Source organism: Eurosta solidaginis, chromosome X, assembly GCF_040869045.1.
Source record: "Eurosta solidaginis isolate ZX-2024a chromosome X, ASM4086904v1, whole genome shotgun sequence".
In the NCBI taxonomy this organism is placed as follows: Eukaryota; Metazoa; Arthropoda; class Insecta; order Diptera; family Tephritidae; genus Eurosta; species Eurosta solidaginis.
This window is the reverse complement of record NC_090324.1, coordinates 23,086,478-23,104,879: the sequence shown is the minus strand read 5'-3', so window position 1 is coordinate 23,104,879 and position 18,402 is coordinate 23,086,478. Positions and strand designations below refer to the sequence as shown.

The 18,402-nt window shown below is 41.4% G+C and overlaps 1 protein-coding gene across 6 annotated transcripts in view; it reads right to left on the bottom strand.

Moving 5' to 3' along the window:
* unc-13 overlaps nt 1-18,402 on the bottom strand; it is a 4,182,017-nt gene that overhangs the window by 1,108,735 nt on the left and 3,054,880 nt on the right. The gene's annotated exons all lie outside the window — the stretch shown is intronic.

Sequence of the window (18,402 nt, the reverse complement as noted above, 5' to 3'; positions counted from 1 at the left end):
TCCACGCAGTACGCGACCTCATCGATCCGTGCGCTCCGAATTCCATCATCGATGAAACTTCGCAAAGCACCTCGGGTTAGCGGATACCGGCGCGTCCTATCACGTGAAGTACACGATTGTTCTGCGAGGGAAATACGGGGTAACGGGAACAGTGACGACCGAGGCCACAGTGGTTGCACAATATTCACGGCTTAGTCCAACAGCAACTCTGGATCCATCGGTAGCCACGCCATTCCAATTTATGAAGCTGGCGGATCCAGCTTTCCACCGGTCTACACCTGTCCGGCTCAGACTGGGTGCCGATGTCTACGCCGGCCTAATGGTTAGCGGCACACCATCGTCGAAGGTAGGCGGGCTGCTGACCCAAGCCACCATATTCGGGCTGGTAATATCCGGAGCTTTCCAGCAATAATGTTCTGGCATCGCCCATTTACAGTTATTCTAATTTCCTACCAATTTCAAAAGTACATCTAATTAACCAGCTCCGCCCAGAGGGGCTGCATTAGTGGAGACCGGGAGTTCACAGGAGATCACATTGGAATTTTAATTTATTTAAGTTATTTAATTTATTTAAGTTATCACGCCTTGGGACGGTTGCTGGCGTACTCATCATTTTTTTTGCTCTTTCGAGTTGCTCGCCGCAAGGGGTCCGGCCACCAGCCTAAATATTCGCTACCACCCTAATGCACATTTTTGGCAATATTATTATTTACCGGTAACGGCCCACCCCTGCCGAGCGCTAACTTCAAAGGGGAAAACTCGACGAAAGTTAGCTATCGGTAGGTGGTGCGGACCTTTTTTCGTTTTAAACTCCTTCTGTTTTAGAACGTTCACGAGCCAGCAGCTAGCCCCAGGTGAGTAACATAAACCAACCATTTCCCACATTTTCCATTTTTTACTAAGTGCGTTTTTCATTGTAATTAATATTTGCAAATTAATAATTTTCATAAATGTGAATTTTCCAAGTGCACAGTGAATTGTCGATTTAATTGATATATATATAGCTTTTCCGCATCATAATTGCGCTCATCCGTGCGCATTTGAATTAATAAATTTATAATTGTACGCTTTGAATTGCCAAGTGTAAATTTCTTATATCTTAACTACTTGCACTTGCAGTAAGATTGCAAGTAATCACTTTGATAAATTTGAATGTGTCAAGTGCATTTTGTATTTCAATTAATTTCGTTCTGCACTACTGCATATTAAATCGGAATTGCTATTTATATTGTGAAATAATTAGTTTTCCTGATGAACAGGAAGTTTGTGAGAGCTGCATTTTTATAAACACATATGCAGCTCGTCGCTAGTTCCTTTCTTTATATTTTATAAATAAATTGTGATTACTCGGTATTAATTCTTCTTTTTTTATTTCTTTTATTTGCGTGCCATCGCGCCCTACGACACGGGTGCCATATTCCCCCACTACAGATATGTTCAAATTTCACCAAATATTTACGTGTATAGCATATACTGTTGTCTGAAAAAATTATAGAGACCGGTGGTATATATAGTATATATCTCATACAACCGATTGTTGAGATAAGAAACTTTGCGAAATTTCTTCCCCATTTTAACAGCTAGAAGCTTCAAATTTCACCAAATGCTTACGTGTATAGCATATATTGTTGTTTGAAAAAATCATTGAGATCGGTGGTATATATAGTATATATCTCATACAACCGATTGTTCAGATAAGAAACTTTGCGCAATTTCTGCCCCATTTTAACAGCTAGAAGCTTCAAATTTCACCAAATGCTTACGTATATAGCATATACCGTCGTCTGAAAAAATCATGGAGATCGGTGGTATATATATTATATACCCCATATAAACTGTATTTTTTTGCTCCTTTTTTACGGCTAGAAGCTTCAAAATTCATAAAATTTCATCAAATAGTTACGTTTACGTCATATATTGTTGAAATACGTGATTCGTAGTCATAGTTTTTACACGCAGACCACAAAAACCCTGAAACTTTGCATCCTCACACAAAGTACCTACCTATTTTTATACTCAGTTGAGCAGAGCTCACAGAGTATATTAATTTTGATTGGATAACGGTTGGTTGTACATATATAAAGGAATCGAGATAGATATAGACTTCCATATATCAAAATAATCAGGATCGAAAAAAAATTTGATTGAGCCATGTCCGTCCGTCCGTCCGTCCTTCCGTTAACACGATAACTTGAGTAAATTTTGAGCTATCTTGATGAAATTTGATATGTAGGTTCCTCAGCACTCACCTCAGATCGCTATTTAAAATGAAAGATATCGGACTATAACCACGCCCACTTTTTCGATATCGAAAATTTCGAAAAACCGAAAAATTGCGATAATTCATTACAAAAGAGAGACAAAGCGACGAAACTTGGTAGATGAGTTGAACTTATGATGCAGAATAGAAAACTAGTAAAATTGTGGACAATGGGCGTGGCACCGCCCACTTTTGCAAGCTGTAATTTAGCAGTCGTTGAAGATATCATTATGAAATTTGGCAGGAACGTTACTCGTATTACGTTATGTACGTTTAATAAAAATTAGCAAAATCGGAGAAGGACCACGCCCATTTTTAAAAAAAATTTTTTTTAAAGTAAAATTTTAACAAAAAATTTAATATCTGTACAGTATATAAGTAAATTATGTCAACATTTAACTACAGTAATGATATAGTGCAACAAAATAGAAAAATAAAAGAAAATTTCAAAATGGGCGTGGCTCCGCCCTTTTTCATTTAATTTGTATAGGATACTTTTAACGCCATAAGTCGAACAAAAATTAACCAATCCTTTTGAAATTTGGTAGGGGCGTAGATTTTATGACGTTAACTCTTTTCTGTGAAAATGGACGAAATCGGTTGATGCCACGCCCAGTTTTTATACACAGTCGTCCGTCTGTCCTTCCGCATGGCCGTTAACACGATAACTTGAGCAAAAATCGACATATCTTTAATGAACTTAGTTCACGTGCTTACTTGAACTCACTTTATCTTGGTATGAAAAATGAACGAAATCCGACTATGACCACGCCCACTTTTTCAATATCGAAAATTACGAAAAATGAAAAAAATGCCATAATTCTATACCAAATACGAAAAAAGGGATGAAACATGGTAAGGTAATTGGATTGTTTTATTGAAGCGAAATATAACTTTAGAAAAAACTTTATAAAATGGTTGTGACACCTACCATATTAAGTAGAAGGAAATGAAAAAGTTCTGAAAAGCGAAATAAAAAACCCTTAAAATCTTGGCAGATATTACACATATAAATAAATTAGCGGTATCCAACAGATGATGTTCTGGGTCACCCTGGTCCAAAAATTTGGTCGATATCTGGAAAACGCCTTCATATATACAACTACCACCACTCCCTTTTAAAACTCTCATTAGTACCTTTAATTTGATACCCATATCGTACAAACTCATTCTAGAGTCACCCCTGATCCACCTTTATGGCGATATCTCGAAAAGGCGTCCACCTATAGAACCAAGGCCCACTCCCTTTTAAAATACTCATTAACTCCTTTCGTTTGTACCCATATTGCACAAACGAATTCTAGAGTCACCCCTGGCCAACCTTTATGGCGATATCTCGAAACGGCGTCCGCCTATGGAACTAAGGATTACTCCCTTTTAAAATACTCAATAACACCTTTCTTTTGATACCCATATTGTACAAACAAATTCTAGAGTCACACCTGGTCCACCTTTATGGCGATATTTCGAAAATGCGACCACCTATACAACAACCACCACTCCCTTTTCAAACCCTCATTAATACCTTTAATTTGATACCCATATCGTACAAACACATTCTAGAGTCACCCCTGGTCCACCTTTATGGCGATATTTCGAAACGGCGTCCACCTATAGAACTAAGGCCCACTCCCTTTTAAAATACTCATTAACACCTTTCATTTGATACCCATATCGTACAAACATATTCTAAAGTCACCCCTGGTCCACCTTTATGGCGATATCTCGAAAGGGCGAACACCTATAGAACGAAGGCCCACTCCCTTTTAAAAATACTCATTAACACCTTTCATTTGATACCCATTTCGTACTAACAAAGTCTAGAGTCACTCCTCGTCCACCTTTAATGCGATACCTCGAAAAGGCGTACACCTATAGAACTAAGGCCCAATCTCTTTTAAAATACTCATTAACTCCTTTCGTTTGATACCCATATTGCACAAACGAATTCTTGAGTCACCCCTGGCCCACCTTTATGGCGATATCTCGAAACGGCGTCCACCTATGGAACTAAGGATTACTCCCTTTTAAAATACTCACTAACACCTTTCTTTTGATACCCATATTGTACAAACAAATTCTAGAGTCACCCCTGGTCCACCTTTATGGCGATATTTCGTAAATGCGACCACCTATACAACAACCACCACTCCCTTTTAAAACCCTCATTAATACCTTTAATTTGATAACCATATCGTACAAACACATTCTAGAGTCACCCCTGGTCCACCTTTATGGCGATATTTCGAAACGGCGTCCGCCTATAGAACTAAGGCCCACTCCCTTTTAAAATACTCATTAACACCTTTCATTTGATACCCATATCGTACAAACATATTCTAAAGTCACCCCTGGTCCACCTTTATGGCGATATCTCGAAACGGCATCCACCTATGGGACTAAGGATTACTCCCTTTTAAAATACTCATTAACACCTTTCTTTTGATAGCCATATTGTACAAACAAATTCTAGAGTCACCCCTGGTCCACCTTTATGGCGATATTTCGAAAATGCGACCACCTATACAACAACCACCACTCCCTTTTAAAACCCTCATTAATACCTTTAATTTGATACCCATATCGTACAAACACATTCTAGAGTCACCCCTGGTCCACCTTTATGGCGATATTTCGAAACGGCGTCCGCCTATAGAACGAAGGCCCACTCCCTTTTAAAAATACTCATTAACACCTTTCATTTGATACCCATATCGTACTAACAAAGTCTAGAGTCACCCCTGGTCCACCTTTATTGCGATACCTCGAAAAGGCGTCCACCTATAGAACTAAGGCCCACTCCCTTTTAAAATACTCATTAACTCCTTTCGTTTGATACCCATATTGCACAAACGAATTCTAGAGTCAACGCTGGCCCACCTTTATGGCGATATCTCGAAACGGCATCCACCTATGGGACTAAGGATTACTCTCTTTTAAAATACTCATTAACACCTTTCTTTTGATAGCCATATTGTACAAACAAATTCTAGAGTCACCCCTGATCCACCTTTGTGGCGATATTTCGAAAATGCGACCACCTATACAACAACCACCACTCCCTTTTAAAACCCTCATTAATACCTTTAATTTGATACCCATATCGTACAAACACATTCTAGAGTCACCCCTGGTTCACCTTTATGGCGATATCTCGAAACGGCATCCACCTATGGGACTAAGGATTACTCCCTTTTAAAATACTCATTAACACCTTTCTTTTGATAGCCATATTGTACAAACAAATTCTAGAGTCACCCCTGGTCCACCTTTATGGCGATATTTCGAAAATGCGACCACCTATACAACAACCACCACTCCCTTTTAAAACCCTCATTAATACCTTTAATTTGATACCCATATCGTACAAACACATTCTAGAGTCACCCCTGTTCCACCTTTGTGGCGATATCTCGAAACGGCGTCCACCTATGGAACTAAGGATTACTCCCTTTTAAAACACTCATTAACACCTTTAATTTGATACCCATATCGTACAAATTGTCATCCTCCCAGCAGCTCCTTGCAGCAGGACTGCTACATATTCTCTTACTCCGGGAAGGTATCGAACCCAATCCGGGTCCGTCTCCTGACCCCGGTCCTGAGAAATGGTTTTGCTGCATTTGCCAGAAAAGAATCTTTTTAGGACGGTTATACTCTGTTCACTGTGTCTCGTGCAAGGGATGGTTGCAACGGAAAGGTTGTTCTGGGCTTGATCCCAAAACCCGACGTCCACGTAACTTTTATAAATCTTTTGTGGCTCCTTGCTGCTCACGCCCAAGGGCGTCCCGTAGTCTACGCCTAAGCGTATCCCCACTACCTTCCAGCAGCTTCGCTGCTCAGCAAGCCACAACAAGTACCCGCTGCTGCTCACGCCCCACGGCGCCAACAACCCAAACAGCTGATACCACTCATAACTACTACCTTCGTAGTAGAGCTGGTAGCAATGCTGAGAATCAGCCCCTGCCCCCGTCTTCTTCTCCCCCCCCCCCCCTCTTTTCTGGCAGCAATCGTGCAGGTCAGGGAAACAGACTCTTAGTCCCTGCCTCCGTTTGCACCGTCTGCCAGCACAGAATATATAGGTTTGCGACATCCGCTCAATGCAGCTCCTGCCTTGGGTGGTGCCACTTTCCTAGATGTTCTGGTCTCCGCGACGGCAACCCCTCGACGGGTTTCATCGCGCCATGTTGCCAGGTCGCAAACCCAAATCATCCGGGTACCCCAATGCTTACCCAAGGGCGCCCAGTCCCAAGGCCACAACAGCAATTGCGTCCTGGCCTTCCACAACCTAGGCGTAGTCTCCCCTCACTTACCCCTAGAGTGGCGGCGTCACCCCTCATGCACTTCAGAATTCTGCAGTTCAACTGTAATGGACTAACTGGGAAGATTACGGAGATAGTCGATTTCGTGAAGCGGCACAACATCCGCATTGCTGCGATTCAAGAGAATAAACTCACAGCAAGATCTGCATTGCAGACCTGCTATGGTTATAATGTCCACAGGAAAGACCGCGAGAGCGGAAATGGAGGCGGCCTCGAGTTTATTATACACCACTCTGTGCAATATCATATATTTGATCCTGGCATCGACCGCAGTGACAATGTCTTAGAACGTCAAGGCCTATCTGTCCGGTCAGGCGATGCAAATCTAGAAATCATCAACATCTACATCCCTCCTGTCACCTGTTGCCCCAGTGGATACCGCCCTAATATCGAGGCCTTACTCACTGGCAACAATCGCATTATCTTAGGCGATTTCAATGCCCATCACGACCTATGGCATTCAAACTTGCGGGCGGAGAGTAGGGGTGAGATGTTGGCGGATCAAACAGACGAAACGACGTTCTGCACAGTAAACGGAGACGCCCCCACACGTATGATAGGTAGCTGTCATAGCTCGCCAGATATCTCAATCGTGAGCGCAGAACTCGTAAACTGCGTCAACTGGCAGCCGATGGTAACATTGGCATCCGACCACCAGCCCATACTTACTTCGTTCGAACGTACCGCCGACTTCATCGTCACCGAAAAACGCACTTTCATAAACTTCAAAAAAGGAAAGTGGGAAGAATATAAATCTGCAACAGACAGCAGCTTTGCTGCCCTCCCTATCCCGACTGATGCCCGCCAAGGGGAGCGTGCCTTCCGCAAGGTCATTGAATCCGCCTCGGCACATTTCATTCCCGCCGGGAGAATTCCGGAAATCCGGCCCCACTTCCCGGCGGAGGCCGCGAGCTTAGCGAGGGAACGCGACCTTATAAGACAGCTTGATCCAGGCGAACCCCAAATAACGGATATAAACCAACGCATCAGATTGCTTGTGGACGAACACAAGCGGGCGAAATGGGAAGAGTACCTAAGAGGTTGTAACCTCTCTACCGGTATAGGTAAACTTTGGTACACCGTAAAGTCCCTATCGAATCCGACTAAGCACAAAGACAAAGTTTCCATCGCCTTTGGCGATAAGGTGCTGTCGAATGCGAAAAAATGCGCGAGCGCTTTTTGCCGACAATATATAATGCATCCTACTGTCGACAAAGATAGACGGAGAGCCAATAGACACGCACATAAACACAAACTCAGCGAGTCACCAATTACCATCACCGCTAGAGAGGTTGAGGACGCCATTGGTCGCGCTAAACCATCCAAAGCAGTGGGCCCAGACGGCATAGCCATGCCGATGCTTAAAAACCTAGGGAAAGAGGGTTTCAAATATTTAGCGCATGTCTTCAACCTGTCTCTTTCCACCTTTGTCATACCCGAGAAGTGGAAAATGACCAAGGTGGTCCCGCCACTAAAGCCTGAGAAAGCAGCTAACGTAGGTGAGTCATATCGTCCGATATCTCTCCTATCGCCAGTGGCAAAGACGCTTGAAGCCATTTTGCGCCCTTATTTCCAAGCACATTTGCAGCTAGCCCCTCATCATCATGGCTTCAGAAAACTCCATAGCACTACCTCCACTCTAAATGTCATTAGCACCCAGATAAATTGCGGTTTGAATCAATATCCCCACCATAGAACAGTACTCGTAGCGTTAGACCTGTCAAAAGCTTTTGATACGGTTAACCATGGCTCGTTACTGCAAGACCTGGAAGGGTCTACCCTTCCCCCATGTCTTAAAAGGTGGACCGCAAATTATCTGGGTGGTCGGCAGGCATCGGTGCAATTCAGAAACGAAACATCAAAACAAAGGAGAATTAAACAAGGGGTGCCACAGGGTGGTGTCCTATCCCCGATTTTGTTCAATTTCTACATATCTAAGCTACCTTCACCGCCGGAAGGAGTCACAATCGTTTCCTACGCCGATGACTGCGCAATAATGGCCACAGGCCCAGGCCCTAAGATCGATGAGCTATGCAATAAAATAAACGGCTATCTCCCTGATCTCTCCAGTTTTTTCGCCTCGCGAAACCTGGCATTGTCACCGACTAAATCTTCCGCGACCTTATTTACAACATGGACGCCCCAAATGTCGACCATATTGAACATCCACGTCGATGGCACTACGCTACCGACTGTCCTACACCCCAAAATCTTGGGTGTGACTTTCGATCAGGATCTACATTTTGGTGCGCATGCAACCGCAATTGTTCCAAGAATTCAGAGCCGTAATAAAGTCCTCAAATCCCTTGCTGGCAGTACCTGGGGAAAAGATAAAGAAACGCTCTTGACCACACACAAAGCAATTAGCCAGCCGATTACGTGCTACGCGTCACCCATATGGTCGCCAAGCCTAAAAACCACCCACTGGAAGAAACTACAGGCCTGCCAAAATACTGCTCTCAGAATCGCCACGGGCTGTCTTCTTATGTCCCCAGAACACCATCTACATAATGAGGCGAGAATACTCCCCATCAGGGAGAGAAATGAGATGCTGACCAAACAGTTTCTGTTGAATACCCAGAAACCTGGGCATCCCAACAGACATCTGATTGACGAACCAGCACCGTCTAGGGGCCTAAGGAGTCATCCCCGTAAGCATTTTGAGGAAATACGGCACCTGAGAACCCAGCCGTATGAAGCGGAAAAACACAAGCATGGTTATTTTCCCTTATGTTGTCACCATAGCTCTCAACTGAGTATGTAATGTTCGGTTACACCCGAACTTAACCTTCCTTACTTGTTTATTTTATATTTATATTAAAAATCGTTTAGGTATGTAGATCTGTTCATTATATATTTCTTATCTTATACATCCGATTATTTGGAGATTACGAACGGCATAAGATTATTGTTCAGCCCCATTCAGGAAAGGTATGAAGTCTTCGGTACAGCCGAAAACAGTCCCGTCCTTACTTGTTTCCACTTTACTTGCATCCATACCTGGTTAGATAATAATGACACTTGTCAAATCTGTAGAGGTCCCTGTTTCGCAAAAGACCTAAAAATCTTAGAAAAGGAAAAACTGAGTATGGCCACCGGTACTATTCCTCGTGACCGACCGAATACGCGGCTTTACGCGCAAACTAATCCCCAATTCCAAACTTATACATCAACTGACCGTCGACATGGTCAAACGAATAGTGCACGATACCGACGCACGACTAATCCCCACCGAAGCGGAATAACTGAACAGCGAGTGCAGCAATTAGTTGCTGAATCAGTACAAAACTTTCGTGAAGTAATGACCATGGATATTCAGAATATGTTACAAACCTTACATATGGATAGAAATACTAGACCATCTCCAGCTGTTTCTCGGCGAGAAGAGCAGGTGGAATGGCCGCGCGACTCACGGTATCCGGAGCGATCTATTAATGACAATGTTCGGTATGAGAGACGGCCAGAGTCATTAGGCGTTAGCCGATTGTCTGTCACAAACCTAAAACTGTCAAATCTAGTTCGAAATTGGCAGGTTCATTTTAGCGGGTCGAAAGATGGCATATCTTTATACCAATTTATTTATCGAGTAAACACGTTAACCGCCCTACACCTGAACGGAAGTTGTGCAGTACTTTGCCAACATCTACACTCATTGTTTGAAGGCAAAGCTTTGCAATGGTTTTTGCGTTACCGGCAACGCACGAATGATCTGGAGTGGTTTGATTGTTGCGAGGCCATGCGACACCAATTTAAGGATTTTTCGACAGACGCCGAAATACGCGATAATATTCGAAGAAGAAAACAAAAAATTGTTGTTGTTATTTAGGTTTATTAGATAGTGGAGCAAATAAGAGTTGCATAGGATCGGAATCAGCAAAATTAATTATGGAAAGTCCCAAGAGAAATTACAGAAGTTTTTAGGTTCTATAAAAACAGCAGATGGGAAAAACAGAGCGTGGATGGAGTCATAGAGCTTACTATAGATTTCGACAATCGTAGAGAAATGATTGAGTTTCTTTTAGTACCGTCTGTTGCTTTTGGCAGAAATTTCGTCTGCAAGTTCAAGCTGAACCATGCGTAGATCAACTTACGGATGGAGTAGTAGACCACGATGTGATTCCGTTGACATTATTACAGAAACGCTAATTTGAGATAGCTATTTCTGCATTCCCTGCTTACGAGAAAGAAGGCCTTGGAACTAAAAAGTTAATTGAGCACGTCATAGAAACTGGCACGGCTACCCCAATAAAGCAGAGTTATTATCCAATCTTGGCTGCAATGGAAAAGCTATTGTGTGAAGAGATAGATCGTATGATTGAGTTAGGAGTAATAGAAAAGGCTGAGAGTTCCGCATGGTCCTCTCCAGGAATGCTCATAGTAAAACCTGGAAAGGTGATATTTTGATTAGATTCGAGAAAACTTAACGAAGTAACTGTGAAAGACGCGAATCCTATTCCGAATATAGATGGACTGATAGCCCGATTACCGCCTGTATATTGCATATCGAAAATTGACCTCCAGGATGCCTTGTGACAACTAAGTTTGTCAAAGGAGTCTCGCACCAAAACCGCATTCACAAAACCCAATCGACCATTGTACCAATTTACCCGCATGCCATTTGGTCTTTGTAATTCACCACAAACAATATGTCGATTGATGGACATGGTGATCCCGTACAATGTCAATACTCATGTTTTCGTTTACCTAGACGATTTTTTAGTTGTCTCACAAACGTTTGAAGAAAACATATCGCATCTGTTGGAAGTTGCAGCAAATCTACGGAAAGCTGGTCTAACTAGCAACATTAAGAAGAGTAGCTTTGTTCTGAATAAAGTGAAATATTTAGGATTTGTAGTTGTGAATGGGACACTAGCGGTATACGAAGATAAAATGAAGGCTATTTCTGACTATCCATGTCCGAAAAACGTTCGTCAAGTACGCCAATTTTTGGAAATGGCAAGGTGGTATAGGGGCTTTATTGCCGAATATGCTAGCCTCACGTTTCCACTGACCGAGCTGCTCTCTAAGAAAAAGAAATTGGCTTGGAATACAGCAGCTGAAGATGCGTTTCAGCAGCTTAAAAATAAACTCACAATGGCACCCTTGTTGATTCACCCTGATTATTCGAAACAGTTCATTGTCCAATGTGATGCATGCCAGTACGGTGTAGGTGGTCTGTTAGCTGAAGCTGATGAAAATGGCGACGAAAAGCCTATTGCATTTATGTCACACAAACTGAATAGAGTGCAGAGAAATTATACTGTGACTGAACTGGAATGTCTCGCAGTGATTATGGCAATAAAGAAGTTCAGGCCATATATCGAAGGGCACGACTTTAAAATCGTAACCGACCACGCGAGTCTGAAATGGCTAATGCGCCAAAAAGACTTAAGCGGAAGGCTACCGCGGTGGGCCCTAAAACTACAAGGTTATAACTTTTCCATCGAACACAGAAAAGGAAGCAATAATAAAGTCGCTGACGCATTGTCTCGCGCTTTTGACGAAACCCGAAATGTGGAGGAGATAGAGTTAGAGATTTTGCCAGAAATAGATTTAGAATCGTCGCACTTCGAATCGGATGAATACCGAGAACTACGCTAAAAATTGTCCAACAGTGTTATGCCAGACTACAAAGTGATAGACAAATGCATTTACTATAGGAATAATTTTGAGACCAACACGCCCCTTGAAGAAGACGTGTGGAAACTATTTGTGCCGACTGAATTAAGGCAAAGCGTTATTTCCTCGGCTCATAATTCGCCTAGTTCAGCACACGGTGGTATAGCCAAAACGATTGAGCTGGTAAAAAGACATTTATATTGGCCCGGTATGCTAACCGACATAAACAATTATGTGCTATCCTGTAACATTTGCAAAACCTCGAAGACGCCGTCGTATTCGCTTCGCCCTCCGATGGGACAGCAAGCCGAGTCAGAGCGACCTTTCCAACGATTATACATCGATCTTATTGGACCTTTTCCGAGATAAAAAAGGGAAACATAGGTATTTTTATTTGTCCTCGACCATTTTTCGAAATTCACTTTTTTGCAACCACTAAGAAAGTTCACAACCAACTTAATAATAGATTTTCTCAGACAATAGTATCCGATAATAGAAGCCAATTTGTCAGCAAGTAGTTCCATAATTTCATTGACAAACATGGAATTAGCCATGTTCGTACAGTAGTATATTCACCTCAAGCCAACGCCTCGGAACGCGTAAATCGCTCCATTAACGAGGCTTTGAGATCCTTTGGACGCAAGGATCATCGGAATTGGGATGCTTACGTAAGCAGTATTAATTGCTCTTTACGCAATGGTTTACACAGTACAATAGGTCAGTCGCCGCACTTCATTGTTTTCGGACAAAACATGGTAACACACGGGAAAGACTACGTTATCTTGAAGAATCTAGGATCGATGTCGGAGGGTAGTGCTCGAATTAGTAGGGAGGATCAATTCGCCATCATTCGCGAATCAGTTAATTCCAAAATGAAACTGGCGTATGAGAGAAACACACGCACATACACCCTACGCGCGCGTATGCGGGAGTTTACCCCAGGACAAATCGTGATACGTAGAAATTTTATGCAAAGTATGTTGGGAAAACATTTCAACGCTAAACTTGCCCCACAAGGTGTTAAGGCCAAAGTGATAAAAACGGTTGGAAACGCTTATTACCTGTTAGAAGACATAGGGAGCAATCATAAAGGAACGTACCATACTAAGGACATCTGGTCATGAAAAGTGACAACATCAGCAACAAATAACTGATTATCTTTCATAATGATTACAAATAATTAACCGGTTGCAAAAAGACCAACAACCACAAAATTATAAGAGTTGCAGCCGCTAGGTACCGACTAGCATCGGATAGCTTCTGTCTGGTTGGGGGGATTTATGACGAGCATTCCAATGATATTAGTCTCTCGACTTAATATGAGAACATCGCAGGGCGATATCATTATCACAGCATCAATCATAGTGAAGTGTTGCAGAGCAATATGTTTTTTGTGTTGTATCGAACATTGGTTCGGACAGTTCGACACAACCAATGCTCAGTGCAACGATATAAAAATATACTTAGCGTCGATGTGCTCTAACGAACCAACAGAGCTGTATGCTTGTGAGTGGGCGAGCGTAACATAAAAGCCTAGGAAATGCAATCACGAAACACACACTGGATAATGTACAATTGTAGGTACATATATATGTAGATTGCAAACAGTGAGCATGCACTAATGCTTATGAAACACGCACATGCGCATAACGAAGGTGGCTCTCAACTAGTGGCGCAGAGAACTACTGGATGATTTTAAGGCGGCACAGATCATACATACGTAACATGAAGTAAACCCAACTTGATACAAACTATCGCACAACCAGCATGAATGCTATGCAAAACTAGTCTTCATCTGTCCCTTTTTCTTTGTTCTTTCTTTTTTTTTACAAGAAACTGGTAGATTTTTTTTTTTTTGCTGTATTCTAGGTATAGTAGATTTCGATCATATTAAACAGTCCCAAATCGGATCGGATTACCAAGCACAATCTCCGTCCTTATTTAAGGTGAAATGGCCTAGCTACGCCAGGGCAAGCTGGCGAAGTACCCGATAGGATAAAGTACCAAGTTCGAACCCTAAGAGGAGGAAATGGGGAAATATAAAATTTTAGCTTTGGTTGTTTGCTATTCAACGATCGACAGTTACTTAGATGATTTATTTATGGTTGACGCAATTTTCAATAATTTTTTTTTGGACCAGTACGAATTTATGCTGGTATTTTCCTGTTGTTTTTTTTTTTGTTAAGTAAATATGTGAGGCGTGATCCATGACATTATTTCTTATCTCCCGATATGTGTAAAGAAGTCATTGTCTAATCAGGCTGTACAAATGTATATCAAGAAGAGAAAAAAAAAATATCTAACGGGAAGATCAGGCGATTATTCCGTTTGACCTATACCTAAGTAGAGAAGATTTGGAAAACTGGAAAACTGCCGGTAGAAGCAAAGGCTTTGAATGCGTAGGCCAGAGATTAACAAAATCAGTTGTGATATAGCCATCGGCAAGACCACCACGGTGGGCGAGAACCACATAGTTGGACCCGAACACGCGTGTGAGCACAAAATTTCACTGTGAAGTTCTGCTTTAAAAGCGCAGTATAAATCTTGAACTAGAACAGTTTACAAAATGTGGTGAAGTTTAAACTAACTGAGATTTTCTATATGTTTTCTCGGATAATCAGCTACACGCAATAGTTATTGAAAGTAATATTTAAGTGCATACGTATTTATAGGATTTTTAAAATTTCAACTTTTGTTTCACACAAATGTGGTTTTCAAAAGAAAAAAAAAAAACAAAAAAAATTTACCCTCTGCTTATTAATAAAATTACAATTTCAATAAAAATTTCATCTATAATTTAATTTTTGCTTAATTGGGACGACGATTACGCCACTACTTTTTTATAATATTTAAAAAACAAAAAAAAATAAAAAACTTGAGCTTTATAATTTTATAAATAAAACAACGTAGGTTGCATTTAACAATAATTTAGGCAACTAAAAAGAAAATAGTGAAATTCTACAAAAATACAATATACTATAAACATGCATACATATATACTAGAGGCTTACGCCGATCACTTTATCGGCGGCGGCGGCGTAGGCACTATTATATACCGGCGGCGGCGGTGTAGGCGGCGCGCCGGCGTACGCCGGTGTTCTTACTGTAAAAGCTTGATTTTTCTATTTAAAAAAAATAATATTTAGGAAAGTTTTTGTTTATATGTATTTAAGGAAATCAACGCGTTGGCCATTTCGGAAAAATCCGGGGTTTTTGCATCAAAATCTCGCAGACCGTTCAAAAATTTTCAAGAGTAGCTCCGAAGGTAGCTAGCGAAGGGATTGTCCCTCGCATGCTTCAGAGAGGCTTCGAACCTAACCGCGGTCTTTGGAATTGGTACAACTGCGCCTGCTGAAAAGAAATAGAGATACATAAAATAGTCACACTTTTGCCTGTATATCTCGAGCAAAGTGTAGTTTCACCTAGGGTTAACTCCTAATAATCGTCGCGAACACAATTTCTTTAAATCATTTGTCGATCCTTGGCGGTCATGCATAAAGGCGACTTAGGGTTGCTATGAATGGTCTATTAATACTCATGACTATCGTGGCACAGGGCGCCTCCAGTTTTTTCGGCTGTTTTTAAGAGCTAAAATTTCCGATGTGCGAACAGTAGGAATCCCTACCACCAGTCGCTACCACGCCTCCTGAGCCTCACACCATATGCCAGTACAGAAGCTATACGACTGCGACTTCGAACTCATACCTTCGCCGACGTCACTTTCTTAGAAGCTCTAGGTGTAGCTCCGAAGACTTTCCAACGGATGCTTTTGTTGCGCTATGCTGCCGAGCTACACTTTGAAACGTTAGGGAGTGACTATTCGGCCACAGATGCCGCCTCGAAATCATAAGCAGTCTAAGTGGATGTCATTGCGTCATGGGTGAAAATCCGTATTAACCTCGGCGCATCTACATAATAAAAATTTTACAAGGACCCTGGATAAAATTTTTAAAATTTAGACCAAAGATTGCAGACGTTTGTGTTCACAACATTGATTTCAATAGTCTTCGTTAAATCAAATTTAGAATGAAAGTCGACGGATTTTAAGTTGAAATTTGTTAACAACTGTTTTCCGGCCTTACGATATAGGAGCTCATTATGGATGACCGCGTAGCTTCAGTTTTCAGACAAGTTCAACTGTCCACTACGTTAGGGTAGTATCACACACGGTCATTAGTTCCACTGTCTTGGGAAAGCCTTTGCTTCACCACTTTGAGTGTTCTTGCGAAGGAGAAAGCCTCACCTGGTAGATATATGCGCCTACGTATTCACAACTGTAAAAGGAGCCGTAACGTGTAGGTGATATTTAAACTTGGTTGATAGGCTATAATCAATGTGATTTACTCCAAGGGACTAGTTTTGGATAGGGCCGCCAACTTTAGGAAATGTCAAACCGGGAGACTTGGGTGTTGAAGGATGAAGTGTGAAAATCAAAATTAATATTTCAGACGTTATTGTATAGTTTCTCAAATAAACAACAGATGTTTGAATGTAAGCCCAAGCGATTTTTCAAACCCTTCTCATATGTACATATATCCTCAACTTAAGTATGAGGTAACAATAATTTCAAAGGAGTGTTTATGCCCCTAGAACCTACTAAAGGATTTTGCTTCACTGATTTCATTTATTCTTGAGGACAATTTAAAAACAAGTTCGCCTTGGGTCATTTTATTTGAATTAGTTGTTAATTATTAATTTTTTCAAAAATGCAAAGTGAGCATATAAATTTATTATATAAATTTTCTTTTAGTATTTTGTTTTAATAACTTGCTGAATTGGGTGATGGAAAGTCCGTGTTAAGCTGACATCGAAAGCGCCTGTTATTTTAAATAACTTTTGAATAGTTATAAAGAGTTAAATTTCGCAATTAGTTTCTTATAAGTGGCAGTGATGCGCATCCGTTGATACCACTTTCGACCATATCCGACCAATTTTCGACACGAACAATAAATGGCCTAAACAGTCTTAAACGAGTAAAAAATATAGGAACGCGCCGGACGCCGCGCCGCCACGCCGATATTTTTGACATTCGGCGGCGGCGTGTGAAAAACGACCAAAATCGGCGGCGGCGTTTATCGGCGGCGTATATCTCTAATATATACTATATAGCAATTGCGAAAAAAAATTCTTTACATACATATGCACATTCAAAACGTTTAACAAATAAAAATTTAACCAAAACAAATAAATAAAAACAAGTAAGGAAGGTTAAGTTCGGGTGTAACCGAACATTACATACTCAGTTGAGAGCTATGGTGACAACATAAGGGAAAATAACCATGTAGGAAAATGAACCGAGGGAAACCCTGGAATGTGTTTGTATGACATGTATATCAAACGAAAGACATTAAAGAGTATTTTATGAGGGAGTGGGCCATAGTTCTATAGGTGGACGCCATTTAGGGATATAGCCATAAAGGTGGATCAGGGTTGACTCTAGAATGCGTTTGTACGATATGGGTATCCAATTAAAGGTGTTAATGAGTATTTTAAAAGGGAGTAATCCTTAGTTCCATAGGTGGGCGCCGTTTCGAGATATCGCTACAAAGGTGGAACAGGGGTGACCCTAGAATTAGTTTGTACAATATGGGCATCAAACGAATGGTGTTAATGAGTATTTTAAAAGGGAGTGGGCCTTAGTTCTATAGGTGGATGCCGTTTCGAAATATCGCCATAAAGGTGGACCAGGGTTGACTCTAGAATTTGTTTGTACGATATGGGTATCAAATTAAAGGTATTAATGAGGGTTTTAAAAGGGAGTGGTGGTAGTTGTATAGGTGGTCGCCTTTTCGAGATATCGCCATAAAGGTGGACCAGGGATGACTCTAGAATGCGTTTGTACAATATGGGTATCAAACGAAAGGTGTTAATGAGTATTTTAAAAGGAAGTGGCCTTAGTTCTATAGGTGGACGCCGTTTCGAAATATCGCTATAAAGGTGGACCAGGGGTGACTCTAGAATGTGTTTGTACAATATGGGTATCAAACGAAAGGTGTTCATGAGTATTTTAAAAGGGAGTGGGCCTTAGTTCTATAGGTGGGCTCGTTTTCGAGGTATCGCAATAAAGGTGGACCAGGGGTGTATCTAGACTTTGTTTGTACGATATGGGTATCAAATTAGAGGTATTAATGAGGGTTTTAAAAGGGAGTGGTGGTAGTTGTATAGGATATCGCCTAAAGGTGGACCAGGGGTGACTCTAGA